General features: G+C 38.5%; 1 protein-coding gene across 1 annotated transcript in view; it reads right to left on the bottom strand.

Moving 5' to 3' along the window:
- ARHGAP24 (Rho GTPase activating protein 24) overlaps positions 1 to 24966 on the bottom strand; it is a 549762-nt gene that overhangs the window by 314072 nt on the left and 210724 nt on the right. The window lies entirely within an intron of this gene.

The raw sequence follows: 24966 nt of genomic DNA, 5'->3' as shown, positions 1-24966 counted from the left end.
TCAAGTGGTCCAATGGTTAAAACTCTGCGCCCCCAATACAGGGGGCCTGGGTTCAATCTCTGGTCAGGAAATTAGATCCCAAATGCCACAACTAAAGATACCAAGTGCCACAACTAAGACATAGTTAAATATAGATGCACATATGTGTGTGTGTGTGTGTGCACATTTGAAGGCATTAGAGTATGACATACAATAAACTCTATAAACATTAGCTGCTATTATTGTTGTCATAATGATTGTTGTCTGAATGCCCCAACTAAGACCCAGGGAAAAGAAATAAATAAACAGATATATGTAGTTTTTAAATAAAAGCTTTTAATTTTTTTTTTTTTTTTTGAGACACAAGGATCCCTGCCCCGTGTGAACTCCTCCTCTGGACATAACAGAGGGAGTTCATGAATTTCTTCCCTGATTGCGTCCTTCTAAATGAACATTCTCCCTGGAAACACCACCATTATCATTCAGGCTCCATTTAGGTCACTCATATCTCTCCACATGGGCTTCCCTGGTGGCTCAGCGGTAAAGAATCTGCCTTCAATGCAGGAGATGCAAGAGACTCGGGTTCTATCCCTGGGTTGGGAAAATCCCCTGGAGGAGGGCATGGTAACCCACTCCAATATTCTTGCCTGAAAAATCCCATGGACAGAGGAGACCTGTGGGCTACAGTCCATAGAGTTGGAAAGATGGGACATGACTGAAGCGACTGAGCATGCATGCATCTGTCTACATGTTTTTAATTCATTGGAAATCGAAGAAATTCCTTGGCTACAGAGGGGAAAACAGATTGGAAATGTGGGAAAAGGAAGATGTCATTATTTTAAACCTAAAATTCTACAATTACACTCTCAAAATTCGTAGTCATTTTTCTCATACTTATCTAATAGATGAATCCCTTTGTGATAATCACAGGCATCTAGAATTTTCCCACAACATCTAACAACATTTCTTAAGGTGCCCCATGCCATTTTCAAAAGATTGTGCTGCTGTGATGTGCTCAGTCATGTCTGACTCTTTGCAGCCCTATGAACTGTAGCCCATCAAGTTCCTCTGTCTATGGAATTTTCCAGGCAAGAATATTGGAGTGGGTTGCCATTTCCTACTTTAGGGGATCAAACCAGTCTCTGTGTCTCTACCTTAGCAGGTGGATTTTTTTTTACCAATGCGCCACCTGGGAAGCCCCTAGAAAGACTGCAATTGGAAGAAAAAATCCAACTGTTGACACAAAATCTATCCCCTCAAAGTTTCTACTCCAAATTCTTCCCTTCAGAGTGAATCTTCTTTTTCCATCTTGCATCTTTACAGCTAACCATCCACTGAGATTTACTGTATACACAGCTGCACATTTTAATCTTATAAAACACTGTATGTGGAGGTACAGTTACTATGGTCCATTTCATAGAAGGAAGGCCAAAGCATAAATAAGCTGAGGTGAGCAGCTGGTGAAGTGCAGAGATGCAGTTTGACCTTCTATAAACCCAAACTCCACTTCCTTAACCAGTTTTCTTTCTATGATAGAAAGCTGTAGTATGATTTACAAGGCCATTCACTTACTTGTTTATTCATCAAACACATATTTACTTTGTATATATGCCAAAATTCTTATAAAAATGGAATGTTAATATGAGCTATCTTCAGATAGGCAGGTCATAGATAATTTTTATTTTACTAAGTTATTCTTATGTTTTTAAAAAAATTAAAATGATGAGCACATATTACTGTGTACTAAGAAAAAATATACAAATACATATTTTAAAGCAAAAAAAGTGAGACTACAAGGTAAGGTTGAATAGGAGCATTTTGGAGTCTCAAAGTTAGGCTTCTGCCTTGAAATAAGGACTATGGAAGTAGTTCTTTTTACAAATCAAAATACAGTCCAATACCCTGAATATTGGCCATCCAAAGATATCAGGTCCTAATTCCTGGCACCTGGGAATATTATCCTGTTAGGAAAAAGATCTTTGTAGATATGATTAAGTTAAGGATCTTAAGAGACAGAGTTGTCCTGAATTACATGTGTGGACCTTAAATTCAATCAGAAGTGTTTTTATAAGAACCGACAGAGAGAGATTCAGTGCACCCACATAGAAGATGATGAGAAAAGGGAGACAAAGATGGAACCAAGAAATGCTTCCATGGTGGCTCAGTGGCAAAGAATCTACCTGCAATGCAGGAGCCTGCCTGCAGTGCAGAAGACTGGGTTCGATCCCTGGGTCGGGAAGATACCCCGGAGAAGGAAATGACAACCCACTCCAGTATTCTTGCCTGGAAAATTCCATGGACAGAAGAGTGTGGTGGGCTATAGTCCATGGGCTGGCAGAGTCAGACACAATTTAGCAACTAAACCACCACCACCAGCATCATAAGCTGGAGGAATTTAGTCCTAGAGTCTCTGAAGGGAGTTTGGCCTTGTCAACATCTTGAGTTTCGACTTCTAGACTCCAAAACTGTGGGAGAATAAACCTCTGTTGCTTTAAGCCACTAAGCCTGTGGTGATTTGTTATGTCAGTCAAAGGAAACGAATATGGATAAAGAAATTGAAACAAACTTTCTGAGGACCCCTGTGAATGTGCTAAGTTGCTTCAGTCCTGTCTGATTCTTTGCGACCCTAGGGACTGTAGGCCACCAGGCTCCTCCATCCACAGGATTCTCTCCGCAAAAATACTGGAGTGGGTTGCCATGCCCTCCCCCTGGGGATCTTCCTGACCCAGGGACTGAAACTCCATCTCTTAGGTCTGCTGCATTGGCGGCGGGTTCTTTACTACTAGCGCCACCTGGGAAGCCCAGTGGGGTGGAGCTTATAAACATCTGACATTTTGAAAGGAGTCCTCTGCAAATTCTCAAGTGCTGGTAAGTGGTGCCTAAATTTTAATAAGCTCTGATTTAGGGGGAGAATTCACAGTGTGCAAGGCACTCATAGGTGGTGACTAAAGAAAATCCTTCCTCATCCAACCCTCAACTCTCAGTAGGAGGAACTGATGACACCCGTGTGGCTTCACATTCTTGGGATCCCAGGGCAGAATATCTGCGGCAAGATTAAGACTTATTCGGAAATGACCGGGTTCAGCTGCTAACCCTTCTCAGTTAGTTACTGGGACTTTGACCTTTTATTTCATGTCCAACAGTATACGCTATTTTAAAACCTTTATTATTTTTCAATTAGAAAAAGAAATGTAAGTTGCTCAAGGGGTGGTAAATGCCAGGGGTTTGACGTAAAGCCTATAGCAGGAGAAGAAAAAGGAAAGAACTGATTTTGAAGTTTGTGTTTCACTGTGAAAGAGAAATATAAAGAGCAAAACAGACATAGCTGTATAACGCTTATTATGGGAAAATCTGGAACCCTAAAGAGAGGGGTCCGATAAGCCATTATCAGTGGATCAGAAAGTTGTTAATAATTAAACCTTCTATTTAACCCTTTAACTAATCAACTCTTTGTATGTTTAAAAATAAAGTAGAAAAGACCTAGGTTTAACCTTGGAAGAAAGTATATAATAGCTAAATCCATAATACCAAAATAAGTGCTGTATTAAGGGATGTGGAAAAAGTGTTCTTGCTAATTTTTTGATAACAGAGTGAAATTATTTTAGAGTTGGTATGATAACTTTCTGGGCTTACCAGGTGGTGCTGCTGCTGCTAAGTCGCTTCAGTCTTGTCCGACTCTGTGCGACCCCATAGACGGCAGCCCACCAGGCTCCACCGTCCCTGGGATTCTCCAGGCAAGAACACTGGAGTGGGTTGCCATTTCCTTCTCCAATGCATGAAAGGGAAAAGTGAAAGTGAAGTCACTAGTGGTAAAGAATTGCCTGATTATACAGGAGACTTAAGAGATGTGGTTCAGTCCCTAGGTCAGGAAGATCCCCTGGAGTAGGAAATGGCAACCCACTCCAGTATTCTTGTCTAGATAATTCCATGGACAGAGGAGCCTGGCAGGCTACAGTCCATGTGGTCACAAAGGGTCAGACATGACTGGGAACACATGCACACATAATAACTTTCCATATATTTGAATCTCAAAACTGAAAATTTTAACTGAGAGGAAAAAAGTCATCAGCAGGAAAAAGTCAATGCAGGATTTAAGCACACAGCTGCTTATGACATTCTGAACTTTAGCAAAAAAATAAATCACCTTTGGCTTACTGTACACCTATTTTTCTTGGCATGCCTCTACTTCTTTGACCTACAATTAACCATGTTCTATGTAATCCTTAAAATACGGTCCTGAACTTGCAAGTACAGTGTGATATTTACTTCTGTAAAGGTAATATGCTTTTGCAAAATTAAAGAAGCTTAACAACATATTCTGTTGCCAAGGAAAACATTACTCTCATCCACTGGTGGCAAAATGGTAACATTTATAAAAAGGGCATGTTGGTACTATTTATCACACCCACATGCACAAGAAATGGCTTATGTGCATAGTCCTCTGCTTTTGAAACAGCATTCTGTGTAATAACAGGATTAGAAACAAATCAAGTGTCCATCAATGAAAAATTGGCTAAATAAACAATGAAATATCTGTGTAATGGAATATTATGTGGCCATAAAAATAAAATAAGCCTTATCTATTAAAGAATACATACGAGAATACATATATTAGTAGTTCTCTATGGGATATATTATCAAGATAAAGCGTAACTTGATTTAGAAATAAGCATTCATTTATTTTAAAATGTTTTATTCAGATTTAGAAATTCGAGATTTTTTAATTCCTGCAAAACAATTCAGTCACATCTAATGATTTATTAACAGAATGTAATGGTGGTATATTGGGCTTCCTGGTGGCTCAGATAGTAAAGAATCTGCCTGCAATGCGGGAGACCTGTGTTTGATCCCTGGATTGGGAAAATCCCCTGGAGGAGGGCATAGCAACACACTCCAGTATTCTCTAAACAGAAATCCTGCCGATGTGCCATAATAAGTTGTTTATTAGTTTTTTAAAAAATCACTATAGAGCATGACACAATACCACAAATTACAGTAGGGATATTTTGTAAGAACTTATTCAAACTTGATAATTCTGAGTAACTGTATCTTTTGAATACAGCATTTAAAAATGTAATAAATATTTTAAATGAGGAAGAAACAATGACAAGAATATAGATTTGTATTTGCCCTTATTCACATAAAAAATCATGGGTATACACACACACACACACACACACTAGAGAACTACTCAGCCATAGAAAAGAATAAAATTTTGCCATTTGCAACAATAGGCATGGACCTGGAGAATATTATATTTAGTGAAATAAAAGAGCCAGAAAAAGACAAATACTGTATGTTATCACTTACAGGTGGAATCCAGAAAATGTAAGAAGAACACAACAACACAGAAACAGACTCTCAGATACAGGAAACAAACTAGTGGCCACCAGTGGAGAGAGGCAGAGGAGAGGGCAGGCTTGGGACAGGGGACCGAGAGGGACACACTACTGTGCAGAAAAATGGAGTGCAATCCATAAAAATAGTGAATTGCCATGCCGTACACTTGAAACTAATATAATACTGTAAATAAGCTATATTTCAGTTACAAAAAGTAGTTATCTAGGGACTTCCTTGGAGGTCCAGTGGTTAAGACTCTATGCTTCCAATGCAGGGGGCACAGGTTTGATTCCTGGTCAGGGAAATAAGATCCCATATGGCACACGGAGCAGCCCCCAAATAAAAAATACATACATTTTTATTTACAGCAAGAGTGTGTTTATGGAGGGGAAAATAAGAATAAACAGGGTGTAAGACTTTTCAATGTAAACATTTAATACAGTTTTGATTGTGAAATTACTTGAATGTTTTTAATCTACTCAGAAATTAAATTTATAATGAAAATAACATGCAGAGAAAAAAGTTGCACAAAAATACTAACACCTTCTATGACTAAAATTTTAAATATTCTTTATGTGTTTTTTCCAGAATTTTCTACATTGCAAGAATACTACATTTTTTTGGATATAAAAATTTTTATGTTTGAGTTAATTCACTCAGTGTTAAAGATAAAGTTGATGGCTTCTATATGTGTCATTCTAGATGAGCTAGGACAACTTGGAATTTAGAAACTTCAGGAAGTATGAGGCTAGGTGTAATTTTCTAAAAAAATTTTTTGTATCCAAGTTTCTTTGATGATGCATGTGAATATTTTTTATTTTATTTTTATTTAATTCTGTCCTTCCTTGGCAAACAACTACTCTTCTCGTTTAGTAAAATAATCTCAGGGGAAAATGTCTGTGACTAAAGTTTTGGACTCAATAGTCTAATATTTTTTATCTCAGAAGTTCCATTGATTTAATAGTTGTTCTCACACAATATTACACTGTTTGTTTGTTCCTGGCTCCTGCCCCATGCTACTCAAATGGCATTGATTTGTTTCTCTATCTTAAAAATACTGACTTGGCTTCTATAATTAAGAGGCAATGTGCTTCAATTCTAAGTATTCATTTCACTATACCTCTGTCACATTGACTAGAGACAAAGTAGTCATCCAATTAAAATCTAGTTTAATTTGCAACAGCTAAAATTAATATAACAGTCTTTTCACTTCTAAAACACATTAAGGAGAAACTGTTGAAGTTGTTTTCTTGATAAGTGTTTTAAGAGGCATCCATTTTCCTACACAAAGAAAGCACTGTAACAAAACACAGGTAGAATGGCCAGATATCAAGATAATGATACTCTCGTAACACAGCATGAATTGTTATTGCATTCCTTTCATCAGAGGAGGCTCTGCATGCCAAAAATATAGGAACATATGGAGCAGGTATGGCTCCAGGAGATGGTGATGCACAGGGAAGCCTGGCATGTTGCAGGCCATGGGGTCACAAAGAGTCAGACACAACTGAGAGACAGAATGACTGACGGAGTAGATGAAGTCCCTGTTCTCAAGAAGCTTACATTTTAATGAAGGAGGAAAGGTGTAAATTCACCTATACATAAATAATTTTGAATCACAAGGGAATTATGGATGATGTAAAGTACTGTGCAGTTAATTAAAAAAGGATGTTCTATGTGAAAGTGTGTGGCTGTGTGTGGCTACTTTGGAAAGATTGTTCAGAGAAAGATTTTTCTGACAAGATGACATTGTAGCTGAGATCTGAATCCTAAGAAATGGCCATCCAAGTGAAGATGAAGGAGAGAACAGGAATGTCTGAAAGGAAGGCAGGGGTGATCAGGTTCTACTTTATAAGCTAAGGTTGAGTGTTTGGATTTTTATTGTGAGTGCAGTGAGATGCCACTGAAGGATTTTGAACGTAGTATCCAAAATCACTGCAGATGGTGACTGAAGCCATGAAATTAAAAGACACTTGCTCCTTGAAAGAAAAGCTATGACCAACCTAGACAGCATATTAAAAAGCAGAGACATTACTTTCCCAACAAAGTTCTGTCTAGTCAAAGCTAAGGTTTTTCCAGTAGTCGTTTATGAATGTAAGAGTTGGACTATAAAGAAAGCTGAGCACTGAAGAATTGATGCCTTTTTAACTGTGGTGTTGGAGAAGACTCTTGAGAGTCCCTTGGCCTACAAGGAGATCCAACCAGTCCATCCTAAAGGAAATCAGTCCTGAATATTCATTGGAAGGACTGATGCTCAAGCTGAAACTCCGATACTTTGGCCACCTGATGGGAAGAAATGACTCACTGGAAAAGACCTGGATGCTGGGAAAGATGGAAGACAGGAAGAGAAGCAGGTAACAGAGGATGAGATGGTTGGATGGCATCACTGACTCAATGGACATGAATTTGAGCAAGCTCTGGGAGTTGGTGATGGACAGGGAAGCCTGGTGTGCTATAGTCCATGGGGTCACAAAGAGTCAGATATGACTGAGTGACTGAACTGAACTGAACTGATCATCTGCTTTAGGGTTTCCCTCATGGCTCAGTGGTAAAGAATCTGCCTGCCAATGGAGAAGTTGCAGGTTCAATCCCTGGGTCAGGAAGCTTCCACTGGAGAATGAAATGGCAACCCACTCTCCTGTATTCTTGCTTGGGAAATCCCATGGACAGAGGAGCCTGATGGGTTACAGTCCATGGGGTTGCAAATGAATCATGACTTAGCAACTAAACAACAACATCTGATTTGTATTTTCAAAAGAATACACTGGCTATTGGCTAGAAAAAGGATCACAGAGGGATAAGAATGAAGCAGACACCCAGACTATCAAGATAGTGAAGACCAGTACCCATTAAGAAGAAGAAAACTGATGGTATTTAGATTATGTCTTAGAGGTAAACAGCAGTTGGTAATGTGTTGGGTGTGGGGCTTAAGGGAAGAGAAGAAACAACCATTGAAGCACTGGATGGTTTCACATGAAGAAGATAGCAGAGGGGAGAAACAGGATTTGGGGAGAAATCAAGAGTTCAGCTTAGGCGGTATTCAGTTTGAAATGCACATTATACATACAGGAAAATGAGAAGTAAGAAGTTGGTTATACAAGCCTTAACTTCCAGAAAGAGATATAGCTAGAGAAAATTATTATAAATATTTGTATTTGATTCCTTACTAGGAAAATGGATCTAAAAAGGAGCTTTCTATAGAGGTTTGTTTATAGGTTTAAATAAAATTATGCATATGAAGAGTTTAGCATAGTACCTGATATATGGTTAGTCATCAATAAATAGAAGCCATTATTAAGATGGCTTTTCATCTAAGTCTAATTGGGTGATTCATTGGGTACAGAAGAGAGTTTTAGCTCAATAAATGTTTTCTATTATTATTTACATGTATAGTGTAATAGAAAAAACACATATTGGAAAGTGCTCACACATATACACAGATAATGTTACTCAAAATAACATATATTGAAGAATAAATGAGGCCTGAGAAAGATACTGCTTGATACATCTGTGAGTTTTCAGGTTCCTTTTCCCAGGAGTTTTAATTTGGCAAATTAAGAAATTAAAACCAGCAAGCCTCTGACCTAGAATTAGTCTCAGTCCTAAACAATACTTTCTCAGCTCACTTGGACCATTATGCCAACTATTAACAACAAGCAGGTGGGGATTAGGGAAAAAAAATGACTATATCCTTTTTTTCCCTAAAAATAATTATAAAATTAATTAATTTAGACTAAATCAGATAGGCAGAACTCAGGGTGCAACAGTCATGCTGGTCTCCTTTTCATTCCAGGTTGAGTTAATCAATTTTCATTCTTGTACCACAGGTACTGCTGACCTAGTTTCTGGATAAGGCAAAAAACAGTCCAACTTTACTAAGGATCTTTAGATTTTCTTTCTTTCTTTCTTTTTCTTTTTTTTTTAAAGTAAATACAGCTTGTGTCCTTTACATATGTTCAAAGGGCAGAAACTATTTTTCAACTATTTCTATTTTTAATACAAAATAAAAATCTGTAGGGGATCACTGTTTGTGATTACCTACATATATATCCAGTACTTTCTGAAGGTCTAAAATTTGAATTTAAATCTAGCTATATTTTATGATTATTATAACCACAGATGTATTAAGAACTTCATTGGAAATATTTTTCTAGAGAGAGTGAAAATAAAAGTTAAAGAGATTACAGTTACCTCCTAGATAGTAAAAATAAAATACTAATTCAGGAAGCATACAGAGGATTCCAAATGCCTCTTGTAAGGAAAATTTAAAAAGTCCCCAATATTGTAAAGTTAAAAAATAAAATTAAAAAAGAATTTAAAAAAAGTCCCCCCAAATCATTTGTATTTCTGCATTTTCATTAACCATACATTCTGGTAAAAATATTTCCTTGTATGTATGTATATGTTATGCTATGCTAAGTCACTTCAGTCGTGTCCGACTCTGTGTGACCCCAGAGACGGCAGCCCACCAGGCTCCCCCGTCCCTGGGATTCTCCAGGCAAGAACACTGGAGTGGGTTGCCATTTCCTTCTCCAATGCATGAAAGTGAAAAGAGAAAGTGAAGTCGCTCAGCCGTGTCCGACTCTTAGCGACCCCATGGACTGCGGCCCACCAGGCTCCTCCGTCCATGGGACTCTCCAGGCAAGAGTACTGGAGTGGGGTGCCATTATAACAATGGTATTAAGCAAGAAATTTGAATTTTTAAAAAATAAACAAAAAAAGATATTCCTAATATCTCAACTTTAAAAAATTAATGATTGTTAATTACAGAAAAATACTGAATTAAAAGTAGACTCTATACTAGAGTTCTTCACTATAACAGGTGAATTTTAGTAAGCAAGGTGAAATTTTACATTAGCGTTTATTGTTCACTAGTAAATTTCACAGTATATTCAAATATTTCTATTTAATAGTCAAGTCAAGAAAATACATTTTGTTAAATTGTCTTTAAAATATACCTAGTGATTCAACACATGTAGAATTTGACAGATTTGGAATCTATCAGGCAAATAATTTTTCTAATGGGAATCTGAGAGGTGATCTGCCCTATAAACTAAATTTTTATCTACATATCATATATGTAGAGTCGGAAAGTTATTTTATCTACATATCATATATGTAGAGTTGGAAAGTTATTCAGTTCATTCTCCTAAAAAATACCTTGATTCTGTCTTCATCCATTTTCCGTGAACACTCCAATGAGAAGGCACTTATTATCCCTTGAGGAAGTTCTTTTCATAATGGTAGCCTGTAGTCCTTCTCAAGATTTGCTTCATAGCCAACTACAACCTGACATTCGAGAATCTCTGCCACTGCCAAATATTTGATTGATAATGTTCTTTGATCCTTGACGTCTTTAATGACTTATGTCCACACTAAGTCTTATATTTTGTTCATTCATTCAGAAAAATTAATGTCAAAGCACCTCATCATCCACGCAAACTGCTTTGTATTCCAGCTTGTTTGTCATTAACTGTTGGGGCATGGTGCCCCGAACCCAGTGCTCCAAATGAAAAGCCACTGACTAGCAGCTAAGAGCATACTTTCTGGAGTCAGACTGGTTTTGCTTACATGTAAGCTCTGTGCCTTGTTAGAAAGATCTAGGGCAAGTTCCTAACTCTATCTGTACCTCTTTTCTATCTATAAAACCAGCAGTTGACTTACAGAACTGTTAGCAGCCTACCACAATGCCTTCACATGGTATGTAGACAAAAAAATGCTCATTTTTAAAAGCACGGGACTATAAACCAATAACCTTCTATACCTAGACAATGCAATTCATTCAAAAGTGATTAAAATTTTGCTAATACTTCAGGTGTTCTGATGACATTATTGTTGCTTCCAGAGAGTATATGATCACTTTTCATGTGAACTTCTTTATACACACAACTACTAATTTTACATGCATTAGAGTAATGATTTATCCTAAATGTGTGTGTGTGTGTGCATGTATACATATATATAACTGAAAGTGTTAGTCACTCAGTCATGTCTGACTCTGGGACCCCAGGGACTGTAGCCCACCAGGCTCCTCCGTCCATGGGATTCTCCAGGCAAGAATACTGGAATGGACTGCCCTGGTGGCTCAGACTGTAAAAAACCTGCCTGCAATGCAGGAGACGTGGTTTAATCCCTGGGTTGGGAAGATCCCCTGGAAAAGGGAATGGCAACCCACTCCAGCATTCTTGCCTGGGAAATCCCATGGACAGAGGAGACTGGAAGGCAAGAGTTCATGTGATTGCAAAGAGTCAGACATGACTGAGCAGCTAAGCATGCATGAGTGGTATACAGGTGGTCCCTGACTCACTATAGTTGAGGATATAGTAGTCATACTATCATCTCAAGATTGATTGGGAGGATTCAATAAAGCAACAAGAAACTGCTCAAAAATTGTTAGCTGCAATTGTGTGCATGCTCAGTTGCTTTGGTGGTGTCCAATTCTACGACTCTATGGACCATATACTACCAGGCTCCTCTCTCTATGGGATTCTCCAGGCAAGAATACTGGAGTGGGTTTTCATGCCATTCTCCAGGGGATCATCCTGACCCAGGGGTCAAAGCCACATCTCTAATGTCACCTGCATGTGTCAGTGAGTTCTTACCCACTAGTACCAACGGGGAAGCCAAAAGTTGAATACTACTCAGCTGTAAAAAGGAAGGAGCTACTGAAAACACAGAACAGCATGGTTGAATTCCCAGTGCATTATATTTAATAATGAAACAAGGCATATAGCCATTGATCCTATATGGCTATATGCCATAGATTGCATTTATATTTAGAATAGATAAAACTATAGGAACAGCAAAAAATATCATTTGTTACCAGGGGCTGAGGGTAAGGGAGGGAAAAACTGTGAAGGGGCATGAGAGAATTTTTGTGTTGTGACATAACAAATCAGTGTCACTGATACTCTAGGGAGCTGAAGGGATTCACAGTGCTGCCAGCCAGTCAACCAAAAACAGTACTTTATCCTGTCAACTACAAATTGACACTTGCCATCTCCCTCTACAAGGACTAAATCATGTGCTGTTGCAGCTGATGATTTTCCACACCCCACTGAAAGGAGTACAGGGTAGAGAGCAGAAATTAGCTACTCTGTGCTCTGAAAGAAACTGGCAGAACCAGTCTTCAGATAGTTGGATATTGTCAGGAGCCAATTTTATGAGTCCAATTCATATCTCCTCTCATATCTAGAAAAGCATTAATCACAGACAAAGCAAGAGAATTCCAGAAGAACATGTACTCTGCTTCACTGACTACATTGAAGCCTTTGACTGTGTGGATTACAACAAACTTTGGAAAATTCTCCAAGACATGGGAATACCAGACCACCTTACCTGCCTCCTGAGAAATCTGTATGCAAGTCAAGAAGCAACAGATAGAACCAAACATGGAACAATAGACCGGTTCTAAATTGGGAAAGGAGTACATCAACACTGTATATTATCACCCTGCTTATTTAACTTGTATGCAGAGTACATCATGCAAAATGCTGGACTGGACGAAGCACAAGCAGGAATCAAGACTGCAGGGAGAAATATCAATAACCTCACATATGCAGATAACACCATCCTTATGGCGGAAAGCCAAGAGGAACTAAAGAGTCTCTTGATAAAGGTAAAAGAAGAGAGTGAAAAAGCTGGCTTAAAACTCAACATTCAATAAATGAAGTACAAAGAATCCAGTCCCATCACTTCATGGCAAGTAGATAGGCAAACAATGGAAACAGTGAAGACTCTCTTTTCTTGGGCTCCAAAAATCACTGCAGATGATGACTGTAGCCATGAAATTAAAAGCTTCCTCCTTGGAAGAAAAGTTATGACCAACCTAGACAGCATGCTAAAAAGAAGAGATATTACTTTACCGACAAAAGTCCCTCTAGTCAAAGCTATGGTTTTTCCAGTAGTCATGTATGAATGTGAGAGCTGGACCATAAAAAAAGCTGAGCACCGAAAAATTGATGCTTTTGAACTGTGGTGTTGGAGAAGACTCTTGAGAGTCCCTTGGCCTGCAAGGAGATCAAGCCAGTCAATCCTAAAGAAAATCAGTCCTGAATATTCATTGGAAGGACTGAAGCTGAAGCTGAAGCTCCAGTACTTTGGCCACCTGATGTGAAGAGCTGACTCTTTGGAAAAGACCCTGATGCTGGGAAAGATTGAGGGCAGGAGGAGAAGGGGACAACAGAGGATGAAATGGTTGGATGGCATCACCGACTCGATGCATATGAGTTTGTGCAGGCTCCAGGATTTGGTGATGGACAGGAAGCCTGGTATGCTGCAGTCCATGGGGCTGTAAAGAGTTGGACACGAGAGTGACTGAACTGAACTGAAAATCCTACATGGTGAAGACTACTCCTCATGACTAGCACAAATCTGTGAGAAACATGTGCTTGATTGCATGTACTCCCCCTTCACCAAAATCACATATACACTCACTTTCTCCCCCACTACCTTTTTGCAGCAGTTTCTCATGAGTTATCTGAGGTGTTGTCTCCCAGGCTATAGTCTTCATTTTTTCCCCAAATAAAACTTAACTCAAAACTCTCACTTAGTGCATTTTTTGACAATTTTTATCCTGGTGTTCAGGACCACCTACAATCTCACCCCACTGACCCTGAATTTCTCATCCTGTGGGATCCTCTCCACACACTACTCCAGGGAAACTTATCGATCCCATGCCCCATGCAATAATCCTGTGAAGTTCTCCTGGCAAGAATGCCCAATTCCTCTTCTACTCTTTATCCTCATGTTAGTAACATGCTCAAAGACAGGAGTTAACAGCATGATGCATTTTTTGCAAGCCTTTCCACAATATCACACTCCATGCAGAGAAATTATAGTGTCTTTGGTAAGTACTCAAAAATATTTGTAGAATGAGTAAATGAATAAATAAGTAAGCATGTGAATGAATTCCCTATATAGCAAAGGCTCTTGGTGACCAGGCAACTTTTCATTTGAATTAGTCAAATAGAATAAGCCATGAGAGGATCTGTTTTTAACATAAACAAAAGATTAAATTTCCTACATTTTTGTCAACAATGACCTGATTGCCTCAGTCATTATCTTGGTGGGATCTTTATTTCTTTTATTCATTTTTTCCCCCTCATCCTGTCAATGTGAAGACTTCTCTTTTTTCCCCCACATGTGATCTTTCCTTTCACATGGGTCCCTGTGATTCTCTTACTGGCAGTTTCTGACCCACATTTCTCTCCACTCACAACCAAACTGGTCTTACGCAGAGCAAAGGTCTTCTTCATCATCACACTGAGTACATCTTAACACTTTTCAGACCCAGACTGTAGCCTTCAAGGGTCACCTATATGAAGTTAATATGTGACTTATTCATAGGCTGTTAATAAAGCTGGGTGGGTGGGGGACTGAAGGTACTTGAACTTCAATACACAAATACACAGACCAAAGTCACATCAAAGTAAGCATCATCTACATTTTCACAATAATGAAAGTCAAGTTTAAGTGTTCAAAACTGTATACAAGTAATGTTGTGAATTAAACGTGAAATTTATCACTACAACCTGGTTATGGACTCTGAAAACAATCTCAATTAGAGTACATCAAAACTCACAAGCCCTCTGAGGCAAAAAAATAAACAGTACACATTTGTCTTTTTGCTTTTAGTATTACACTGAATAACTCATTGACAATTTGGGTAAGAAAAATATTACACCTTTCTTATCCATTCATCTGCTGATGGACATCTAGGTTGCTTCCGTGCCCTGGCTATTATGGATGAAACTGGAGCCTATTATACAGAGTGAAGTAAGCCAGAAAGAAAAACACCAATTCAGTATACTAACGCATATATATGGAATTTAGAAAGATGGTAACAATAACCCTGTATACGAGACAGCAAAAGAGACACTGATGTATAGAACAGTCTTTTGGACTCTGTGGGAGAGGGAGAGGGTGGGATGATTTGGGAGAATGGCGTTGAAATATGTATAATATCATACATGAAATGAGTCGCCAGTCCAGGTTCGATGCACGATACTGGATGCTTGGGGCTGGTGCACTGGGACGACCCAGAGGGATGGTATGGGGAGGGAGGACGGAGGAGGGTTCAGGATGGGGAACACATGTATACCTGTGGCGGATTCATTTCAATATATGGAAAAATCAATACAATATTGTAAAGTTAAAAAATAAAATAAAATTAAAAAAAAGAAAAATATTACAAAATTAAAAAGGACTAATTATTTTTTATTGTGTCTTAAAAATGTATCTTTTCCTATAATAATTTGAAATCTATAAAACACTAAAATATAAATATTGAAGTATTTCAGTTAAAATAATTGAAGAAATATATATCATTAGAACAGATATTAATAAATTATTAATAAGGTTGACATCTATTTAATATGGTGCTAGAAAGCAACCTGTAATAATCATTTTAATATATGCACTATTCTAATTTTATGAAAACTGCATTTGTGCAAATATAATGTACATTTGTTTCTCTTAGCCATAAAAAGGGAAGTCCATGTTAAAAACTTGTTTCACTTCTCTATTTCATTCTGTCTTTTCACCAAAATATAAAAGTATACTTCCCTTTTTAACTTCCTCTTCAAGGTTCATCTTATCTTTATCCTCATGTATAAAAGTCCTAAAGGGGGAAGCTTTATTACACATGGGTATGTACATTTTATACACATATATATTCTAGCCAGAGAGAGAGGGGGGAAAAAAGAGAAAGAGACATACATTCACAGGCCAACTGGAGTTTAGTACAGATGAAATAACCTTTCAGAGGAGAAATATGCACCATGGGACTGATGGATTTTTGAATGGCCTTCTTTTGACTGAGGAACTAGGTCCAAACCTCTGGTTATTTTGTTCTCTCAGACGAGACATGAAGGAAGTGTGATGTTACCACAGTACAGATGGTTTGAATGATCAACTTTCAAAAAAGAATTTTATTAAATCCACTCGCCACATGTTTCCAGTCAGCTGGAGCCCTCATTATAGTATACATATACATATAGTATGCATCTGTGAGTACATGACTTTATATGGATCTTGATGTCACTAACACTATAGTTTGTGCTAATACGAGGGTTTACAAGTTTCTTGAACATCTGTCAGGACCACCCAAGAAATTCTCAATTTTAAAAAGAGAAAATTGCAATCAACCCAAATCTGACCAGATAAGATACAAACTACAAGGACAGACATTTCCTTTTATGACAGTTGTTTTAAATTCTTGATTTATTGATGTTATTTATTTTACAGTAGGATGCAGTCATGCAGAAAGTACAATTTTTTTTTAAAAGATGCAACAAATATGACAAAAAAGTAGCTAGTGGTTATTAGACAAAGGAGATCAAACCAGTCAATCCTAAAGGAAATCAATCCTGAATATTCACTGGAAGGACTGATACTGAATGCTAAAGTTCCAATACTTTGGCACCTGATGCAAAGAGCCAAGTCACTGGAAAAGACCTTGATGCTGGGAAAGATTAAAGGCAAAAGGAGAAGGAGGTGGCAGAGGATGAGACGGTTAGATAGCACTGCTGACTCAATAGACATGAATTTGAGCAAACTCCAGGAGACAGTGGAGGACAGAGGAGCCTGTTGTGCTACGCTCCATGCGTGCATGCTAAGTTGCTCCAGTTATGTCTGATTCTTTGCGACCCTATGCACTGTGGCCCATGAGGTTCCTCTGTCCATGGGATTCTCCAGGCAAGAATACTGGAGTGTGTCATGCCCTTCTCCAGGGGATCTTCCCGAACCAAGGATTGAACAAGCATCTCTTTCATCTCCTGCATTTGAAGGTGGGTCTTTACCACTAGCACCACCTGGGAAACCCTGTACTACAGTTGCCAAGAGTCAGACAACCCACCACCACCACCTTTGAGGGATAATGAAGTCATGAGGATGGGGCCCTGGTCTGATGGAATTAGTGGAGGCACCCTGATCTCAGACTTCCAGCCTCCAGAGCTGTGAGAGAAGAAATGTCTGTTGTCTAAGTCACCCAGTTGATGGCTTTTGTTAACTGGTCTGATGGCAGCCCCAGCAGACTAAGACAACTCCATGGTGTTAAAGGTGGAAACTTTGAACTGATGACACCATGAAGGATACTATTACATAGAGAAGTGTCATGTTCCAACACAGTTTATAGCACCTCACATGTGTTGAGACATTTAACATTCAATTAATCCCACGAAATCGTGCTAATTCTCTCTCAGAAAAATTTCTGGAATCTGCTTACTTTTTCATTTTCTACAGCTATGCCCCTATAATAGCCTCCTACACAGTCTGCCAGCCACCCCTCCAACCAGGCAGATACGGTCACAGAAACCTTATTAACCCTCTACGCATCCATCAGTTCATCAAATGATTAAACACAAACATTTCTGTTGAGTCCTAGTTTCAGACTGACAAAGGTTTTGAAACATCTGTACACCTGAACTCACTGGATTTTATTTAAAACTGTCACAGTGGGCAGAATCATTAGGAAATTTTAGTGAGAGCTTGGTTATATAGATGCTGCTAGCTGGCTGCCCCTCCCACTTTTCTGTTCCACACTCACACTCCCATCAAATGTACCACTTGCTTAATCATGCTTTATAAATGATACTATCATACATGTGCTAAGTCACTTCAACTGTATCCTTCTCTTTGCAACCACATGGACTATAGACCAACCACTAGGCTCCTCTGTCCTTGGAATTCTCCAGACAAGAATACTGGAGTGGGTTGCCACGCCCTTCTCCAGGGAATCATCCCAACCCAGGGATTGAACCCTCGGCTCTTGCGTCTCCTGCATTGGTAGGTGGGTTCTTTACCAGCTGAGCCTACTGGGAAGCCCCAAGTAACACTATAATGTGACATTACATTATATGTAAATATTAAATGTTTACACATGTAAACATTATATGTTAACATATGTAAATATTATATGTTAACATATGTAAACATTATATGTTACATTAATATGTAAACATTAAAAATAAAATAGGGACTTCCCTGGAGTTCAGGTGGTTAAAATTTAGCCTTTCAATACAGGGGGTCTGGGTTCGATCCCTGGTTGGGGAGCTAAGATTCCACATGCCTCATGAACAAAAAACCCAAAACATTAAACAGAAATGAGATTGTAAGAAATTAAATAAAAACTAAAAAAAAATTTTTTTTAAGGACTCAACATTTCTATCAAGTTTTGTAGCTTTTCAACTTGGGCTCTTCCAACGTTTTTTTAAGGTTTTTTTTTTTTTTTTTAAGGACCATTTTTTAAAGTCTTTTTTGATCTGTTATAACATTATTTCTGTATTTCTTTTCTTTTCTCTTTTTGACCATGAGGCACATGGAATCTCAGCTCCCTGACCAGGGATTGAACCCACACCTCCTGCAGTGGAAAAGAAATTCTTAACTACGGGGCTGCCAGGGAAGTGCTCAGGGCTCTGTCGATTTTGATTGTAATTTCTCTGCAGCATCTACTATCACCTCTGGTCAGGGCACCCGTCCTTTTTCAGCTTGCCTCCACCTTCTCCACCCCCCGCCACCCCTGAGTATTTTCACCTTCTGTGCTCTACTCATGCTCTTCACTCAACCTGGGATGCGCTTCCTCTCATTTTCAGTTTTCAACATTTGGCCCATCTTAAAGCTCAAACTCAATCTTCTTCATCATTCCTTTCCTCAGATACTAAGCCCCATTGACTCCCATTTTACCTAATTTGTTAGTCTCTCTTTTAGAACATAGGAACATATTTATATTATCTTATCTGCTGTCTATTATACAATGAGTTTCCCAGGTGGGTCGGTGGTAAAGAATCTGCCTGCCACTGCAGGAGACACAGGTTCAATCCCTGGGTCAGGGAGATTTCCTGTAGTAGGAAATGGCAACACACTCCAGTATTGTTACCTGGAGAATCCCATAGACAGAGGAACCTGTTGCACAATTGAGCTTATTGTCATAGCAGTGTATTATGCTGTCCAAGTAATGTTTACTGGTTTTATGCCTGTCTTTTTTTTTTTTTAATTGCACTCAACTAGATTGCTTTTTATGTTGACCATTTTAAATTATTTACTGAACTTGTTACAATATTGCTCCTCTGCATTGGAAGGCAAAGTCTTAACCACTGGACCACCAGGGAAGTCCCTACACAACTAGATATTTAAGCTCCTTGAGTATAGAAGCAGAGGACATTATTGTTTAAAACTTCTTTGGAGCATATCCCAATGCTAAGGACAAAGTAGTTCACTGTGTATAATAATCAATAAAAGTTTGTTAGCATGACAAATGCATGGTGGTTGATTAATCAAGTTGGAAAACAACATAAAACTATAAGATCCTTTCCTCACTAGCTGACCTTGATTTATCTTCCAATGATCTGTGGCTCAAAGGGAGTATTTCTTAGGCTTCCAACTGTAGCACAACCAATATCCATTGATATTATTATCCTCGCCTACATCTGAACTGCACCCCAAATACATCCAACTAGGAAAACTTCTTCTGTCATTACCCAATCCTCTCACTGCTTCTTTTTCCACTGGCAGGAGGAGGAGGTCCTCAGCAACTTGCTAAGTGCTCTGCTGGACTCATCATTTCTGCATGGTGTCCTTTTATATAAGTCAACAACGGAGTCAGGCAGCTCCTGCTTCTGCCTAGCTGACAGAGCAGCCCCTCTCCTGCCTTAACCATGAGGATGACTGGCTGGGCACGTTTATTTACAATGAGCACAATCCAGTTCTGAGTTCAGTTGAAAGAATTTGCTTCAGAAATAAAGTGCTTGCACATGTGATGTCAGTGAATCCTTTTCAACAAACTAAGCTGCCATTTAATGCAGGCTTTAAAACATATAAAAGGATACCTAACTTAAAACAAAACCACTACAGGCATTAAAAGTGAAGTCAGAAAGATTATCAAAGAGAAGGAAACAAACCATGAATCTGAAATAATTCAGATAAATCATTCAGCCTTATTGGTTCTAGACAGGGTTGGTATTTCTTGAATATACACCTGCCTTTTTCTAATTTAATTGGTAAAAATATGGTGTAAATGTTTTTCTTCCTATTATTTCCTTGCTAAGTTATCAATCTGAATTCTGCTGCTGCTGCTAAGTCACTTCAGTCATGTCCGACTCTGTGCGACCCTAGAGACGGCAGCCCACCAGGATACCCCGTCTCTGGGATTCTCCAGGCAAGAACACTGGAGTGGGTTGCCATTTCCTTCTCCATGCATGAAAGTGAAAAGTGAAAGTGAAGCCGCTCAGTCGTGTCTGACTCTTAGCGACTAGACCCTAGTAAAAACTGATGATGGAACAGAAACAAAACAAAACAAAACAAAACCCTACTGTTAATCAATAGCACTCAGGTTCAATTAAAAAACAAAAACAAAAAAACTATCGGGTCCCAAATGAGACCCATCACTCTCAACTTAATTCATATGATCAGTAAAATTAAAATCATCCTAAGCTTTGGCAATGTTAGTCTTTCTCTAAAAATGCTACATCATCATCATCATCATCTTTTATCTGTACATGACTAAATAGAAATGAAAAGGAAACTGCCCATGCCTCTGGCTGACTTAAACTATGTGTAACTGTGTCAACATACTTCCTTCAGGAAGATAAATTCAAGTTATACTCTATCAGTATATTTCCTCCATGGAACTGTATATGCTTTTGAGTAACATGTGTCAGAGACAGGAGGTAGGGACAAGCAAACACTGTGAAATACATTTTATCAATTAATTTGGTCTCTTTCAAATAAAACTGACTAAGAAGAAATTAACTGGATTTACTCTAATGAATATTAACTAATATCAGTTAATTTGAAAAGAGTCATCTCTAATTTATTTGACTTCCTGCTGTTATAGACCATCAAATGACCTAGGTGTGATTTACTCAGCTTCAGAATTTTAACATATTAATGTCAATATTTCAGAGTCAGTGATAATCAAAGAGACCACAAATCCTTCATTAACAATCACACTTGCTATAACAATGGGGCTTTAGTTCAAAATAGAAGGTTGCCAGTTTAAAAAGAGGCACTTCAGACAAGAATTCCCTTCTTTTTCATCTATGGGATGATTGATTATTCTGATTACACTAAGAAGGTATGTTTCAGTTTTATTTTTAAGCCCTTTCAAATGGATAAATGAAGCAGAAGTAGCTAACCCCATGCCCACGTTATGGACAAACATCCAGGTGAATGAAAACCCTGTCTTCACTGTGTTGTCCCCCATGGCCTAGGAGAATATGAGCCAAGGTCTTTTGAGGCGGGCAGAGAAATAGCATAGTCCTGTATCAGCATAATTTCATTTATTTTTGGAGAGATGGATACATACGGAATCAAAATAGTGTTTTACTTTACTTTTCACTGTGGGAAGTACAAAATAAGTGAAAAAATACATATATTACAGGTTTACAGTGGAGATGACATCTTGGGGTTTGGATCCCTCTAAAACCCCAAATAAAAATGCTTAAAATAGATCTTGGGGTCCTAAGGGTATCATTTCATCTTCACATCAATTGTTGTTTTCCTAACTCAACTAAACATGACCTTGTATTTAGTTACTTACCCTTAATAACTTATATAAAACCTGAAAACTCAGTGCATGATGTATGGGGCTATTTCATTCCTTGAGGAGATTTATTTATGACAAGACTCATAACTGAATAACTACATTGAGATGAAGATGCATCTATATAATTAGGAAAGAAAATTCTCTAATATTTACATACAGTGGTCTAATATATTCTTTCTTTGTAGGCCAACCATCTGACCTGCCTCTTGAGAAACCTGTATGCAGGTCAGGAAGCAACAGTTAGAACTGGACATGGAACAACAGACTGGTTCCAAATAGGAAAAGGAGTACGTCAAGGCTGTATATTGTCCCCCTGCTTATTTAACTTATATGCAGAGTACATCATGAGAAACGCTGGGCTGGAGGAAGCACAAGCTGGAATCAAGATTGCCGGGAGAAATATCAATAACCTCAGATATGCAGATGACAACACCCTTATGGCAGAAAGCTAAGAAGAACTAAAGAGCCTCTTGATGAAAGTGAAAGAGGTAAGTGAAAAAGTTGTCTTAAAACTCAACATCAGAAAACTAAGATCATGGCATCTGGTCCCATCACTTCATGGCAAATAGATGGGGAACCAGTGGAAACAGTGACAGACTTTATTTTTGGGGCTCCAAAATCACTGCAGATGGTGACTTCAGCCATGAAATTAAAAGATGCTTCCTCCTGAAATAAAAGCTATGACCAACCTAGACAGCATATTAAAAAGCACAGACATTACTTTGCCAACAAAGGTCCGTCTTGTCAAGGCTATGGTTTTTCCAGTAGTCATGTATAGATGTGAGAGTTGGACTATAAAGAAAGCTGATCACTGTGCCGATGAATTGATGCTTTTGAACTGTGGTGTTAAAGAAGACTCTTGAGAGTCTCTTGGACTGCAAGGAGACCCAACCAGTCCATCCTAAAGGAAATCAGTCCTGAATATTCATTGGAAGGACTGATGCTGAAACTCCAATACTTCGGCCACCTGATACAAAGAACTGACCCATTGGACAAGACCCTGATGCTGGAAAAGATTGAAGGCAGGAGGAGAAGGGGACAACAGAGGATGAAACGGCTGGATGGCATCACCAACTCAATGGACATGAGTTTGAGTAAACTCCGGTAGTTGATGATGGACAGGGCGGTCTGGTGTGCTGCAGTCCGTGGGGTCGCAAAGAGTTGGACATGACTGAGTGACTGAACTGCACTGAACTGAACTGAGGCTAAAAGCTAAAGTAAACTGAAAAAAAAATGCATAGTTATTAAGTTGTTGTTCAGTTGCTAAGTAGTGTCTGACTCTTTGTGATCCCACGGACAATAGCACTTCAGGCTTCCCTGTCCTTCACTATCTCCTTGAGTTTGCTCAAACTCATGTCCATTGAGTCAGTGATGCTATCTAACCATCTTATTCTCTGCCACTGCCTTCTCCTTTTGCCTTCTTTCCCAGCATCAGGGTCTTTTCCAATGAGCTGGCTCTTCACATCAGGTGGACAAAGTATTGGAGCTTCAGCTTCAGCGTCAGTCCTTCCAATAAATATTCAGGGTTGATTTCCTTCAGTATTGACCAATTTGATCTCCTGGAAGTCCAGGGGACTGTCAAGAGTCTTCTCCAGCTCCACAGTTTGAAAGCATCAATTCTTTGGCACTCAGTCTTCTTTATGGTCCAATTCTCACATTCATACAGGACTACTAGGAAATCCATAGCATTGACTATAACGGACCTTTGTCAGCAAAGTGATATCTCTGCTTTTCAATACGCTATGTCTGTCATAGCTTTTCTTCCAAAGAGCAAGCATCTTTTAATTCATGAGTAGTGCAATAATCTTCAGTCAGAAAAGGAAAACTTTCATTCAAAAAGCAGTTGTATTGCTCCAGCCACCAGGCACACCATTGGTGAAAAAGATGGATAGAGCTCCTATTTCACTGGAACTTACATTTGGCATAATCACTGGATTCTGACTTGTGCTCCTGATACCCCTGACTCCAGGTCCCCTGTTCTTTCAAGGGAAGACTAGGGGATCTCTAAGTAGATCTCTACGTCCCTCTTGTATTAACAGCCAAAGATTCTCTACTGTGTCAGCAATCCCATAGTTTCCCAGAACTTAAAGAAAAACAAAAGCTATGTATAAAGAAACAAATAAACCAAGTAGGGCACCCATCTATTTTGCAAACTAAGTAACTCCTCTGCAAATTTTCAAAACTTCTTCCTATTGATTTCTCCCTAAACAGAAACCTTACTTAAAATTATCAACCTATCTATATATCCATCTATAATCTATATAGTTAGAATTTGGAAAATCATTCTAGAAGTTGATAAATGTATGATCATTTCCTCTCGTCCCATCTCTACATTGACACAGAAGAACACTTGGTAAGGATCCAAAAAGTTAGTGGTGAGGGTTCTTCCACCTACTTTCTAGTAAAATATCTTCTGAAAATATTTGTAATGCTCATGTTTGGTGGCCAAATTTCTGAAGCAGAGAAGACTAATTGACTGATACAATAACTTTGTAAAAAATTTATCCTCTTCTTTCAAAGTGCTTCTTGCTCTTCCAACTGGGTATAACCTTATAATTTAAGATACGAGACAATAGAAGTGTGTTCAAATTTTGCAAGTACATTTGGATTTCAAAGGTAGGCACTCTTTTTCAATAAGCAATCAGGCTTAAGGATGCATTTAATGTCTGAAGAGGATTCTTCACAAAGAGAAGCATGAGGGCAGCTCACACACACACACACACTCACACACGCACACACACACACACACACACACACACACACACAGCTCTCTAGCCTGTCAGTAGTGTTGCAAGATATTCTGAGTAACCTTTCCAATACTACATACCTCCCTAAAAGTTAACTTGGAAGCTTTCATTTAAAGTCTCATCAATACAAGCCATCACCAGTGGCTCAGTTTTCTTGGTGAACACTTCTTTGTCATGACTCACTCTGGAAAAATATAAGTAAAGTTCCTAAGCTTATATATATTTGTTACCTTAAAGATGTTTGATAATGGAGCATATTAACCTCATGCCCTGGATTTAATACATTTTTAGATTATAAATTAATAGTGCCCTTTTCTCTAGCAAATATTTGCTCCATTTCTTTTATTCCTGCTGACT

The sequence above is a fragment of the Bison bison genome, unplaced genomic scaffold (assembly GCF_000754665.1).
Source record: "Bison bison bison isolate TAMUID 2011002044 unplaced genomic scaffold, Bison_UMD1.0 scf7180017864228, whole genome shotgun sequence".
In the NCBI taxonomy this organism is placed as follows: domain Eukaryota; kingdom Metazoa; phylum Chordata; class Mammalia; order Artiodactyla; family Bovidae; genus Bison; species Bison bison.
This window is presented reverse-complemented; position numbering and strand designations above follow the sequence as displayed.